Source organism: Ostrinia nubilalis, chromosome 3, assembly GCF_963855985.1.
Source record: "Ostrinia nubilalis chromosome 3, ilOstNubi1.1, whole genome shotgun sequence".
Taxonomy (NCBI): Eukaryota; Metazoa; Arthropoda; class Insecta; order Lepidoptera; family Crambidae; genus Ostrinia; species Ostrinia nubilalis.
The window spans coordinates 3,566,144-3,578,887 of record NC_087090.1 but is presented as its reverse complement, the minus strand read 5'-3'; the positions used below and the strand labels follow the sequence as shown (position 1 = coordinate 3,578,887).

At 34.9% G+C, this 12,744-nt stretch overlaps 1 protein-coding gene across 2 annotated transcripts in view; it reads right to left on the bottom strand.

Moving 5' to 3' along the window:
- LOC135087598 (dual specificity calcium/calmodulin-dependent 3',5'-cyclic nucleotide phosphodiesterase 1) overlaps positions 1–12,167 on the bottom strand; it is a 276,250-nt gene extending 264,083 nt beyond the window's left edge. For both annotated transcript variants that reach the window (XM_063982325.1, XM_063982326.1), the window contains exon 1: positions 12,047–12,167. The gene's annotated coding sequence lies outside the window, so the exon portion shown is untranslated. The remainder of the gene's footprint in view (positions 1–12,046) is intronic.
- Between the last annotated feature and the right edge of the window lie 577 nt (positions 12,168–12,744).

Sequence of the window (12,744 nt, the reverse complement as noted above, 5' to 3'; positions counted from 1 at the left end):
ACAATAACTCCCCGATATTGTATAGGTACTTGTAAAAATAAATAAAAAAGAAAAATAACTTGATTCTAATTAAATTAAAGGAGCCAACAAAATCCCTATATTTATTATAATGTACAAGGAATTAAGATTTTCGATATCAAATACATTAGCTATTAAAAGAAAGAAGAACGTTTTATTGAGGCTTTATTTTATTTTATTTGTTTAGCAATGATTCAACAGCATTCAACAGCTGTGGTCAACTCATACCGCTCAAAATTTAACCAGCGGGATTAGTTGTCCACATGAATATTTTTATTATTTTTCTTTTGTCAACTCATACATCTTGAAAGAAAAGAGAAAATCCATTGTATTATTTGTACATTCATGAACAAAAGTGTCAACTACATTCTTAGATTAACTTGATCCACTGGACGTTTTATTGGTTAACTGAACAAATAACTGGAAAATGGTTTCCAATTCTACACTGTAACGGGCGTTAGTTAGTTAATAAGGAAAAGTTCGTACCTACCCCGGTTGGCACGTTAAGCCGTGTCGAGTCATGTAACGTTGACTTACTTACTTTGACACGCTGGACCATTACGTTCTACGCAATATAAGAAAAGAAGCCTTTATTAGATCCCTAGCGAGTCTTCTGGCGACTTGGCCCACTTCTAGCTTGGTCCACGAGCCAAATACTGAAATTAATTATTATTAAAATATTGTTTCTTCCGGCAACTGGGCCCACCGTCAATATGCATAGAGAAAGAGAGAGACAAATTATAACTTTCGAGCTTTCGGTTTAGCTACGAGACTGCATCGGTCATGAAAAATAGCTAAAACGCTACACATTTTTTTGCGAATAGATGTTATAAAGTAGTTTAGATTGTTTAGAAAAGGCCTTCAAAATAAATTTATAGGGCCAGAGTTAGCAAAACGTTCAAATCAATTCAATTTCCTTTAATAATTCACAGAAGGTATAATTTTACAGGAATTGTAAACTATTTTAATAGAGTCTCGTGGTAATCTCTATATTTGATGGCAAGTAATGCCGGATGCTATTTGTCGATTGATGGTAGTAATAACACGCATGCTCAAGCAATAGTTTTCAAATTACACGCATTTTGGAGCTACGACACCTTATACTGATTTAGTAGCTATATTTTGATAATATACTTAGGGAAGTCGATTCGTCAGTGAAATATATATACGCCCCCTTTTATGAAAGGTTCAAAGTGATTTAAACACTAATCACAAACTAAAGCTCTAATTCAAACACCCATTACAAACTTAAGCAGCTCAGGCTGTAACATAAGACACCATCACCACCTACTTATTACAACTGATACTTCGATTACTTTGGACATATTGCCAATTATACTGTGTAAGCACAAAATTATTTACGAGATCCGTAAAAAAAATTAAACCAAAACGAAAGATAAAACAAAAGCTAAAGTACTTGTTACCCTGAAAGATTACTATGAGTACCAGTAATCCTGGCTGAAAAGAAAAGACTTAGTGCACATAAAATCAACATTCTACCTGATATACCACTTTATTTACCGAATAAGCCCCGGAGCTTGTAAAACATTGATCAAACTGTAGAGCCAGGAAACCGAATCATTTTATTACCTGTGTACACATTACCGATTTTGCTTGAAACGCGTTCGTGTATTTGCTATCCTGTGTAAGAGAACCCTTGAGACCCTACGCCAAATCCTGATATCAATATTTCAACTTTATTCGATTCTATTCATCTCTGTCATTCATATTTATATCCTTGGACATTTTACACTGCGCTTCTAGTCCCAAACTAAGCAAAGCTTGTACTATGGGTACTAGACAACGGATATAAATAGTGTCCGACCGAATGTTCGGTTTCGGTTTCGTTTTCGGTTGAGTTTCGGTAAAAACACGAGTTTCGGTTTAGTTTCGTTTTCGGCGGCAAACTTGCCGAAACTGCGACCGAAACCGAATGTGCATTCGGGAGTTTCCGCGCTGTTATCGGTCATGTTCGGCGTGTTGAATGAGTGAATGAATCCGATCAGAGCCAATGTCGTGATTCGCTCGCTTGTTTGTTTGCTGTTAGTTTTGTTTTGTTGTGGTGGCGAGTATTCGAGTGGTTTATTTCGAATTTGGTAAGTTTTATCTCGTTTTATGTCATTATAACACAAGAGCGGGTGTAAACATAAAAAAAATAATTCAATATGACTGATAAAAGTATAATAAAGTTTAATCTAACTTATAATATTTTTTTTTGGTTCGCAAATGCTATACGTAAACAAACATTAGTTAAGTAGTTAGTAATGACTATAGTGCATTTCATGGTGATAATATTATGGATTCAGAGTTTCAAAGTTCATTTTAGTATTTATCACCAAGGTATCCAAGTGGCAAGTACATTAGATACTAACTTACGTACTACCAATTTTGTTTTGAGAAATTATTAAGGTAAAAGACCCGACCATGGGACAGGTTATGTAGATGTCCTGAATATTGCGAGTAATTAAAAAAAATCTAGACTATAAATCCTTCTTTTTCTTTTTTAATACATAATTTGATACCTTTTAGAGTAAAAAGGCACTTTATAAGTTCAATTTTAATGCAATTTAAAGAGAAAACAATAAAGATTATAATAACGTTTTCTTTATTTTTCCCTCAAAATATGAGCCTTGTAAGGAAGTTTCGGTTTCGGTTTCGGTTTCGGCCGAAATAGACACCGTTGCCGAAATTCGTTTTCGGTTTCGGTTTCGGTCGTAAAACTAGTTTCGGTCGGACACTAGATATAAACATACTTAAATACTTTTTTTTTTGTAAATACATACATGTTATACATAGAAAACACCCAGTCCAATACAAACAAATATGTTCATGCACACAAATGTTTGTACTGTGCGGGAATCGAACCCGCTATATATTAGCACACTGATGGGAGTAAGAAGGATAGATTGGGTCGGATATCTATATCACCTTACAGAGTACACCCCTTTCAGCAAGAATAAATCGTTTATCTTTTCAGTTTAAGTGCGCAAAGTCAGATCTAAGTGGCCAGATTTTTTCGCAGAAATTGCTCTCTCACAATTACTAACAATTCGTGGATGGCTTTTGATAAAAAATCCTTTTACGTTGGAAAGATGAGATTGTAAGAATTTGTGAAACGATATTTATCTAAAAATATCATCATTCAATCATCTAGTTCTAGTTAAAACGTAGTTTGTCTTACAAAGATCTATCTTCTCAATGTCAAAGTAGGTAAATCTTAATTTTTACAAAACTAAAAAAGGGTTAACTCTAAAAAAATTAACAAGGGTCCTTTATGAAAATAAAATGGTTTGCATAACCACATCAGACGCCTTTGTAGCGAAGTCTGGAGGTGCACCGCAATGGCGCTATGCCAAGCAGGTAGCCAAGTCACATAATTTATAAGCATAGCCACGAAACATGGTTATTCGTTCGAATGTTCGTGAGCGCGCGAATGTTCACCATGTTTAGGTACTTGCCTACATACTTTAGTGCAAGACAAGTGCACAGCTGCAAAACATGGTTATTCTTTGAATGTTCGTGAGCGCGCGAATATTCTTTACGTTAGGAACTCTGGAGTGATTGATAAAATAATCAACCAAATAGCTGAAAATATGTAACGTTAAAATGTGTGATACAAAATTATAGGCTTTAGTGCAACAAAGTTTAAAAACACACAACAAAGTAACACCAATCGGTAAAAAGGGTTTCTTTGCACAACATAAAACTGAAATTGTAGGTCGTTACGGCTGAAAATTTACTTTAAGTCTCGTTAAACGGCAGTGCCAATACAATCGAAAAGTACAATGTTGCTCAAACGAAAAGCTGTTATATACAAGTTTTATGACTGAAACGCCCCGAGTTTGTATGAGTTACGACATTTTTCGGCCATAGTTTCTACGAGTATAGTATGGTAAGTGACCTTTTCCGTTTTTACAAAAAAGTATGAAAATTAGCAGCAATGTAAATATAAAGTAATTACTACGCCCTACATGGTGATTATTATTCATATCAAATTGGATAATCCTTTCAATATTGAAGATATGATGGAGATTGATGAACAATTTGTCAGGAAAATACAGGTTATTTCAATGTTACCTATCCGCTTATCGCGTTAAAACCTGCTTAAATTAATTCAATTTACCTAACATAATAAAGCAGAAAATGTAGTTAAATTCAGAAAAATATATGTAGTTTATTTTCATCAACTACTAATATTTATTGAATACATCAATATCAACAAATCATTATTTCAGCCACAGGACGTCCACGACTGAGCAGTGAACATAGAGGCCTCCACCTAATGATTTCCACATTGCCCCGTTGCATCGCACTAGGTGGACCGACGACCTCATAAAAGTAGCAGGAAGGCGTACTAAAGCTAAATAAATACGTCTTTCACCAGATAAATAATAAACAGTTTTCTCGCCGCCAAAATCTATTTATGGGATTACTTTCAGTGGTGCATTACACAGCACTAGCTGAAAAAGATTTTCAGCTTTATAACATAAGTATAAAGCTTAAAATGGAATGAGGAAAATGGTACTTTTGTGGGAGGTTGATGTGATTTTTTCATACGTAAAAGGTAGAGCCTGCTTTGAAGAAGCGCTTTTGGAATATCAAATGTCTCGCGGTTACGTTTTCATGGCACGTAGTTCCTTGAATCACTTAAAAATAATTACTTACACGACATTTTGTAATGTTGCTGTAATTAATGCAAAGAAAAATTATGAAAAATAAAAGAAAACCCGAAAAACAATTGTGTTAACTTCATTACACCCATACAGGGTGATAAGAAATGGTCGGAATATTTTCATTATTTACGTACTAGCAAAAGCCCGCTGGCTTATGGTCTATCAGACCCATAATAGTACGACTTACAATAATGAAGGTCATACATAATATTTTAATAATTTTAAATTACTTGGCAATGGCATTCTCTCGTCTCCGAAATCAAAACGCGTTCAGTTAGAAACTAACTCAGTCTTCAAGAGTATGAAACTTTAATTAAACACCGTATAAGTTGATAGCTTAATTAATTAAAGCGATTCAGAGTCACATACATACTGTAATATGAAGTATGTGACGCTCGGAATTACCTAAATTGTAATTAACTAAATAGATCCAAAAGGAATATTTTAATAAGACATCTTAATGCATTTGTATTAAGTGTCACTTTGCAACAATGTATCTTCTTGTGTGTTAGCAACTGTAGGTACATGTGATTCAATTCTGATAAAATCGAGTGTCGCTGGAATATCGAGAAAAACCGAGTCGATAATATCTATACTGGCGATCACTTGAATGGTTCGGGGCGGGAGCGATCGATTAATAGATTGCAGATTTTTCTGCAGTATTTTCTGAATAAATAGATAGATATCTTCAAATACAAAATCGTTTTGTAAACTTGAATTTTGAAAGTTCTCGAGACGGAAAAACGTACGGTGAACCGACGAACCGATTAACGTCGCGGGAAGCACTTGGATGCGGGTAGCGCAGCACCGGTCATTGTGGAAATGTTTGGAGAAGGATTTTGTAAGGAACAAGGAAAAAATATTTTATATTTAGTTCAGTTAAAATCTAAGTTAGATAAATAAGTAGATTAATAAGTTCATCGAATAGACTTAGGCTAAGTTGCACCACCTAACTTTGTCCGTAACTTTAACGATAACCAGTGTTTTTTGTATGGTGTTTGACAGATTTTTGACGATTGTAAAATCTAAAGTAAGATGGTGCAACTCAGACTTAGTTGAATTGAAACCTTTCATATAATTCTTGCTATGAGCTTACTTTATCTTTTTTTTTGTGCTTTGAATCTATTGCAGACAAAAATCAAACATGAGAATGCTTTGTGAGCTTAATTAAATTGAACTGTGGAAAATCCAATTAAACGACAACACTTTTTGATTTTTTTATGATATTGAAGCTATCGCTTGTTTTACATGGTTTTAATTGGGTATCTATTTTATACGTTTCTTCTGCATTTAGTACAGGCCATTCATTCGATCTCAGGGCTTAGTGTGAGTTTACATCAAACGCGCTAGTGAGCGCGTAAAAAAATGACATTAAATGTAGGTAGGTATGACGGATTGTACAGCGCCCCTAGCAGAAACATTCAAGAACTAACATTTTCATAAATTTTTTTAAAGCGCTCACTAGGGAGGACGTTTAATGTAAACTCACACTCAGCTCTGGTTAAAGTTGCGGAAAGCATCTAGACCTTTGTTTGTCCAGCTGTGGACGAAATTTTTCAAGCATTTTAGCACTTTCGATGTTACGTCATTTGCGCATGCTATTAACTACACACCTTGTATATTTTGTCCGTTTACTTATTCTGTGAACCCGTGGTCATCGCATCTCCTCCCGGGAATAGCCTTATCTTGGTGATATAACGAGATTATGTGGGACTCTGCCCGTTCGGTGTAACCGGGATATTGTCGCCAATAAAATTCATGAAGAATATGTAGTTAATCCCTAGATGAATAATAATACAAACATCGCAATGTATGTATACTTGTATAGGTCACAATGCGCTACGAGTTCTTCGTAAATTTCGTAATTTTTACTTACCTAACTTTCGAATTAATTGCCATAGATTTTAAACAATTAGGTACATGTAAAATTAATTAAAGTAACGTAAATTCTGTTTATAGATATTTAGTAAATAAAATGCTTTTTGGATAAATTGAAACCATTTACAACAAACTCACTTATTCGTTTCTGAATGTTACAGTTTGTACCTAATTAGAAAAGAATTATCATTTAAAAAACGTCATTTTAAACTTATTTTTTGTAGTCCGAGGCTCCTAATCGACTGGTGTGACTTATAGGTATTATAAGCATTAAAGTTTACTAGGAGAAACGTTAAACTACTTCGTTCGTTCGTTCGTTTTAGCCAAATGACGTCCACTGCCGGACAAAGGCCTCCCCCAAGGTTTTCCACAATGAACGGTCCTGCGCGGCCCGCCCCGCATCCAGGCTCTTCCCGCGACCTTTACCAGATCGTCGGTCCACCTAGTAGGAGGCCTGCCCACGCTACGTCTATTAAACTAAAACTAAAGCTAAACTACTTATCAAAAAATAAAAGTAACCACGAAACTCGTATTATTTTCTTTTCATACACTTTTTTTCTTATCACACACAAACGAAAAATTACTAATAACACACAAGATGAAGAAACACTTTGACGCGGAAAATGCGAAGTGAAATAAAAACAGTTCTATTGCGACGAGAAAAATCCATTGTTCCCAAAATTGGTTCGGAACTTTTATAAAGAAAGTTTTCCCTCGTTTTTAGGGAAAACTCCGATAATTCTTCATTTTCAATTGGCCCACTTTGCGATTTATTAAAATTTTCCACTTCATATACGTAGGTAATGTAATCGAGTATATTTTTAAAAGATACCGATATTAGATTAAGCAGGTATATTTTATGTAGTTTATAATAATAGCGTCTTCTTTTTGTAATCAAATCATCCTCATCTATTGGGACTATAATTAAATTAGTTAGTAACTTGCAAATCGTCAATTTATTGCTCCTAAATTCTAACGCGTTGTGGCAACTGAGCAACTCTTTTGTTAATCTTCATGAAACACCATAGGGCATGGCCCACTCAAATATTGTCCCGAAGCAGTGGTAGGGTTAATACTGTGACGTGTAAAAGTGCTTTTTAAAAGCCTATTTGTAAAAATAAATGAGTTTTTATAATGAAATTAAAATGAAACACAAAGTTTTGAGCATCTGGAAATCGAAGGTCAGAAGATCTATTTGCTTAAACAGTAACTACAACCAAGGATGTTCTATCATGGTAAATGGATCAATACTAGTAGCTGTTTGTTCTATCCATAATCATGATAAAGCCATTTGAATACTATCGGGGTATTGTATTGTAATTTGGGATTAAGTTATCAAGACTAAAGATAAAGTGGTAAGTCATGGTCTTAGGCGATAACGCCTATTTTCCTTAAATATTCGAGCGATTTTAGTAGCCTATTACAATAGAAACGGCTAAAATCTAAGCAACTTATTTTTTTTTATTTGACAGGAGGCAAACGAGCAGACGGATCACCTGATGGTAAGTGATTACCGTCGCCCATGGACACCCGCAGACCCAGGGGCGTTACAGGTGCGTTGCCGGCCTTTAAGGTGAAGATACGCTCTCTTCTTGAAAGGTTAATAAAACTGAACTTAAGCTTCAACCACACGTGCGACCCATGACGACATGAGGAACTGGCTATCTTACCTCTAACTGCCGGAACACAATAATGCTGTTAACATTGTTGTTATGGAGACAGACTTTAGGTAAGATGGTGGTAGGTAGCCAGGCGGACTTAGAACAAGCCCTACCACCAACCAAACCGAACAGAAAAATCTGCCACCACTGGGAATCGAACCCGAGACCTCTGCGTCTGAAGCAGGTGGTCTTACCACTAGACCTATGTCTATATGTAAGAACTTTTATATACCAACATTGGAGCAATAAAGAATTTGAATTTGAATTTGACCACAGAGGCAGTTATTTATCCATAAAGTACCTATCCTCAAATTGAAATAGATACCTACTTGCATAGCTATATCAAATTGTCCTCGACATAATACCAACGTACTGTTCGTGGGCGATAGGACTGACAGCGTCCCGGGTTCACCACAAGGTTTATACAATTATATTATTTACTTGCAAACCGACATGGGGTAGCTTTGTTTATGACAGTACGATTCTACGTAATGGATATTCGATTACGTTTGAAACTGTTTTGTCATCTTGGATTTGATTTGCGTTTGTCTCAATGATAAGTTGAGGTAGAAACATAGTATTGTATGGACTGGTTTTCGCATAATATCCGCAAATATTTTTACTGTGTCTTTATATTTAGTCCTTAAAATAAGATAAAGATTATTTTATCAGAAGGTATCCTACATAATGGTTCCACTTTTTCGGGAGCGCAACAGTCTATATTTTCACAAAATCGCAAAATCACACAAAAATTAAAATACATAAGATGCCACGATGCATGCCTAAAGTGAATACATACTTCATTAGAAGAAGTAATTAAATCACCATCCAACTTACATAAATTTTGAAATGTGATCCACCCAAAATGAATAAAAAAACTTTTGAACTCCATTTTTTACTTTCATACTAGTAACAAACAACATTTTTTTCCAAAATAAGGAACCAACCAGCTTCGTAAATGATAATATCAGAAATAAAATCGGTCTACTACGCATCGAGTGGCTAAATTTAGTGCGTTCAAATAATAACTCATTGGTGTACGTGTACACGAGAAAAATGCTGAAGTAAATGGTGTGTTAGGTAAACATTCCAGAATCAAAAGTTTTAAATTACATATTAACCTCTTATTTACGAGCAAAAATAGTATAAAAATAGCCCGCTTTAACCGACTTCAGGGGCGTTGGGTTATAAAGGTGAATGCACACGTAAAATTTTCTTGAATTGATCCAATTCCGTGGCAATTAAATGAATGTTTGTTTTTTCTATTATGGACACCGTTCAGTATCTGAAAATAGTTTTTTTTTTATAATGTTCAGTTAAACTCTTTTTACGGTTTTCACAGAGAAATGACTTGAGAACCTTGCGTTATATGAGGTAGGTAATAATATTAAAAACGTATTATGTTCATAAAAGAAATCCCTTAGCCAGAAGAGAGCCCTTTTGAAATTTAATCTATCCAGTTTTTTCAATGTTAGAAGCTTGTTGTGATAGACGTGACGGTTCGCTCTAATAGTTAAATAACTGCCTCTAGGATCACTTATCTTTCTACAAAATTGCCAGATTGATGTGTATACTTAAGGCTTCGTCTAGCTTTTATCTTCAACCTAATCTCTGGCAACTATCTACAGCCTCCCAAAAGAGTTAATACTCTAATAGATTACTATGCATCTCTCTGTCTAAACTGCGCAGTTGGAATAGGACAAAACAGCCGATCTATCAACCAGTTTGGCTGCCAACAAACGTTGATCGATGGGGGCTAAATTTTTTGGATCCGTATTCGTCTTCAATCTTAAGGCTGAAGCTGCAATGAAGGTGTGTTCATACTTATGTGGCGTGCGCGAGGCGTGCGAAATTTAATTTTGTTTAGGGCTGAAAGGTCCGGGCAAGCATCGCCGCATTACAAAGGTAGGTTTTTCAGATTTCAGATTTTCTTACAAATAAAAGGTTCTAGGTGCATGATCATGTGCTTTTTGCATGATATGATGCAAAAAGAATAATCGGTAAATTATCTAAATTAAGAAATGCAGATTAAAGCTTCGAAGTTGAATGTAAAAAACCTATTACTGTTTTTTTAATTAAATTTTTTAGAGTGTGTCTTTATTTATCTTAGGTCCGGTTTCGGAGTTTTGTCGGGCCGTTAAATTTTTCTATAGAATTCAGGTTTCGGCGCGCCGAGGAGCGGCGTTGTGCGGAGCGGAGAAAAGAAGAAATAATGAAAAAAAAAATCCTTGGGTTTTAAAAACACTTCTACACTCCGCTCCGCTCTGCACCGCTTTGGTGGAAACTGGATCTTATAATCGAGATAATACAAAAAAGTTTCAAATACGTTCGATGCTAAAACAACACACTATCGAAAGTTTATGAAAAAAATAAGAATCAATTTTAGAAGTTTTTCTCGCTGGAAAAAAGTTTTTAATCGATTTCGTGCGCAACCTCGATGCTTGGCATTCCAAAATAAAAGCATAACTCAATTAAAGACGGTTTGGCAGCCCGCAAGGAAAAACACCTGAAAGTTGAAAGTTCAGGATTGACTGCACTCCAGACTCCAAAGTTAAGTTAAACACATAAAACATTAAGGCTGAGTTGCATCACCTAACGTTCAAAATGATATCGTGATAAAACTATAAATTTTAATGTCCAAAATTTTATTTTAAGAGGGGTCAAAATATTATTAGCGTTAAATAGAATAATTTTATTCATATTGTAAACTGAGTTTTCTTTAAATCTTTTAAGTAAAAGGCAATTTCCTTGATGTATAATATTTTTTATAAATCCTAACCTACATACACCTACATAAACGATTTGTACTAAATACCTATAGTGATTAATGTGTTTTACAGTCCGTGGCCATCTTAACACATGCAAAGAAAAACATTATTACCTACTTACCATGTGAAATAAAAACCTTGCTATATGAATTGAAAGGATATGAATAATTTAAATATACCCTGATGGCCAATCGTGCGCAAAACTTTAAAAGTGAATAGAGCCAGCTTTCGGCAGCCAATTTCTTGTAGATTATTATTTCTGATCGCCGAGACGACCAATCCATCAGCTCCCGTTAACGCTGTCAACGGTCTCTGATCGATATTCGGTTATTCTCGATTCAAATCGAGTAATTCCGACCAAAAAATCGAGAGCAATCGGACTCCGGATCTTGGAGAATTAGGCGGCGAGCGGTTTCGATAAAATTGCCGAAGAATCGAATAGATTTGAATAATGCGCGATGAATAATGTTTGTGGATATTATAATTGGATAGTGGGTAATGTGATATGGGTGTACTTTTTTCGTTAGTTATACTTTTGATTACTTAAAAGGATATTAGACGCATTAAAAATTTATTACTATTCGGTAAATTTTTATGAAGTAAAAATAATTATGCAAGCTGGTAATCGCAATCGAAGATTAAAAAAAAGTAATTCTAATTTGTTTTAGTGTCGCTTTTAAGGCTTAAGTTTTATGAAGTACCTACTTCATTAAAAAAATAATTAATCGTTTGTTGAATCCTTACCGATTGGAGTAACTAATGTAAATCCCTTACCTTTACTTCAATTTTGTTATTTAGTCAATCAAAAACTCCATCAAAGAAGTTTTCACGGCTCAATCTCATTTAAATTGAGCCGAGCCAATGCATACCAAAGCCAAATAAGGTACAAATAAAATATATTAATACTCGTATTGTAACTTATGTACTAAATAACTCACCAAAATTACCATCGAAAAATTTAAAATTAAAATTAAACTAATGATGCTGACTGAAAATAATTTAAATTGAAAAGAAAATAATTTTTCCAATTCCAAATTCAAACACAAACCTTCACATGTCACAATCACTTTTGAATTTCGAACACACAAACTGTTAGTCCGGTTACACTCCGTGCATTCAACCCGTTTTACGTAACGAAAGCCGCGCGGCCCGGGCCGTGCTTTCGCTGAAACGATATCGTCACGTCTGGCGAAAAACGGCTCTACCGTAACTGCATTGCGCCCTACGCACGCTCGGGGAATTGGCCCTTATTAGAAAAACGTTTACTTTTACAGCCCTTTGAGATCTTAAGGTATTGGGCCGATTTGAATGTAGAGCGTGAATAAAATTTATAACGTGTCGCGTAATCGCGTTGAGAACTTAGGTTATTTGTGCGGTTCAGGCGAGTGTAATTATATTAGGCTCAGTTGCACCACCAACTTAAACGGTAACTATAACGATAACCGGTGCTTTTTGTATGGAGTTTGACAGATTTTTGACGTTTCTCAAAGTTAAAGTAAGATGGTGCAACCCAGCTTTAGTGTTTTAGCTGTTGAAAGTGTGTTTAGTTCGCGCTTTTAGACTTGAGCAATTTCGCGAACTATGTATTAAACAATGTTGAAACTAAACTTTGCATGATATTAGGAAATCTATTTACCACACTTATCTACACCACCCTACAAACTATTTTTACATTTTCATACATCTTCTACTTATGTACTAGTGACTTTACTTTAAAGTATTTGAGAAAATTTGAGAAATGCTTGT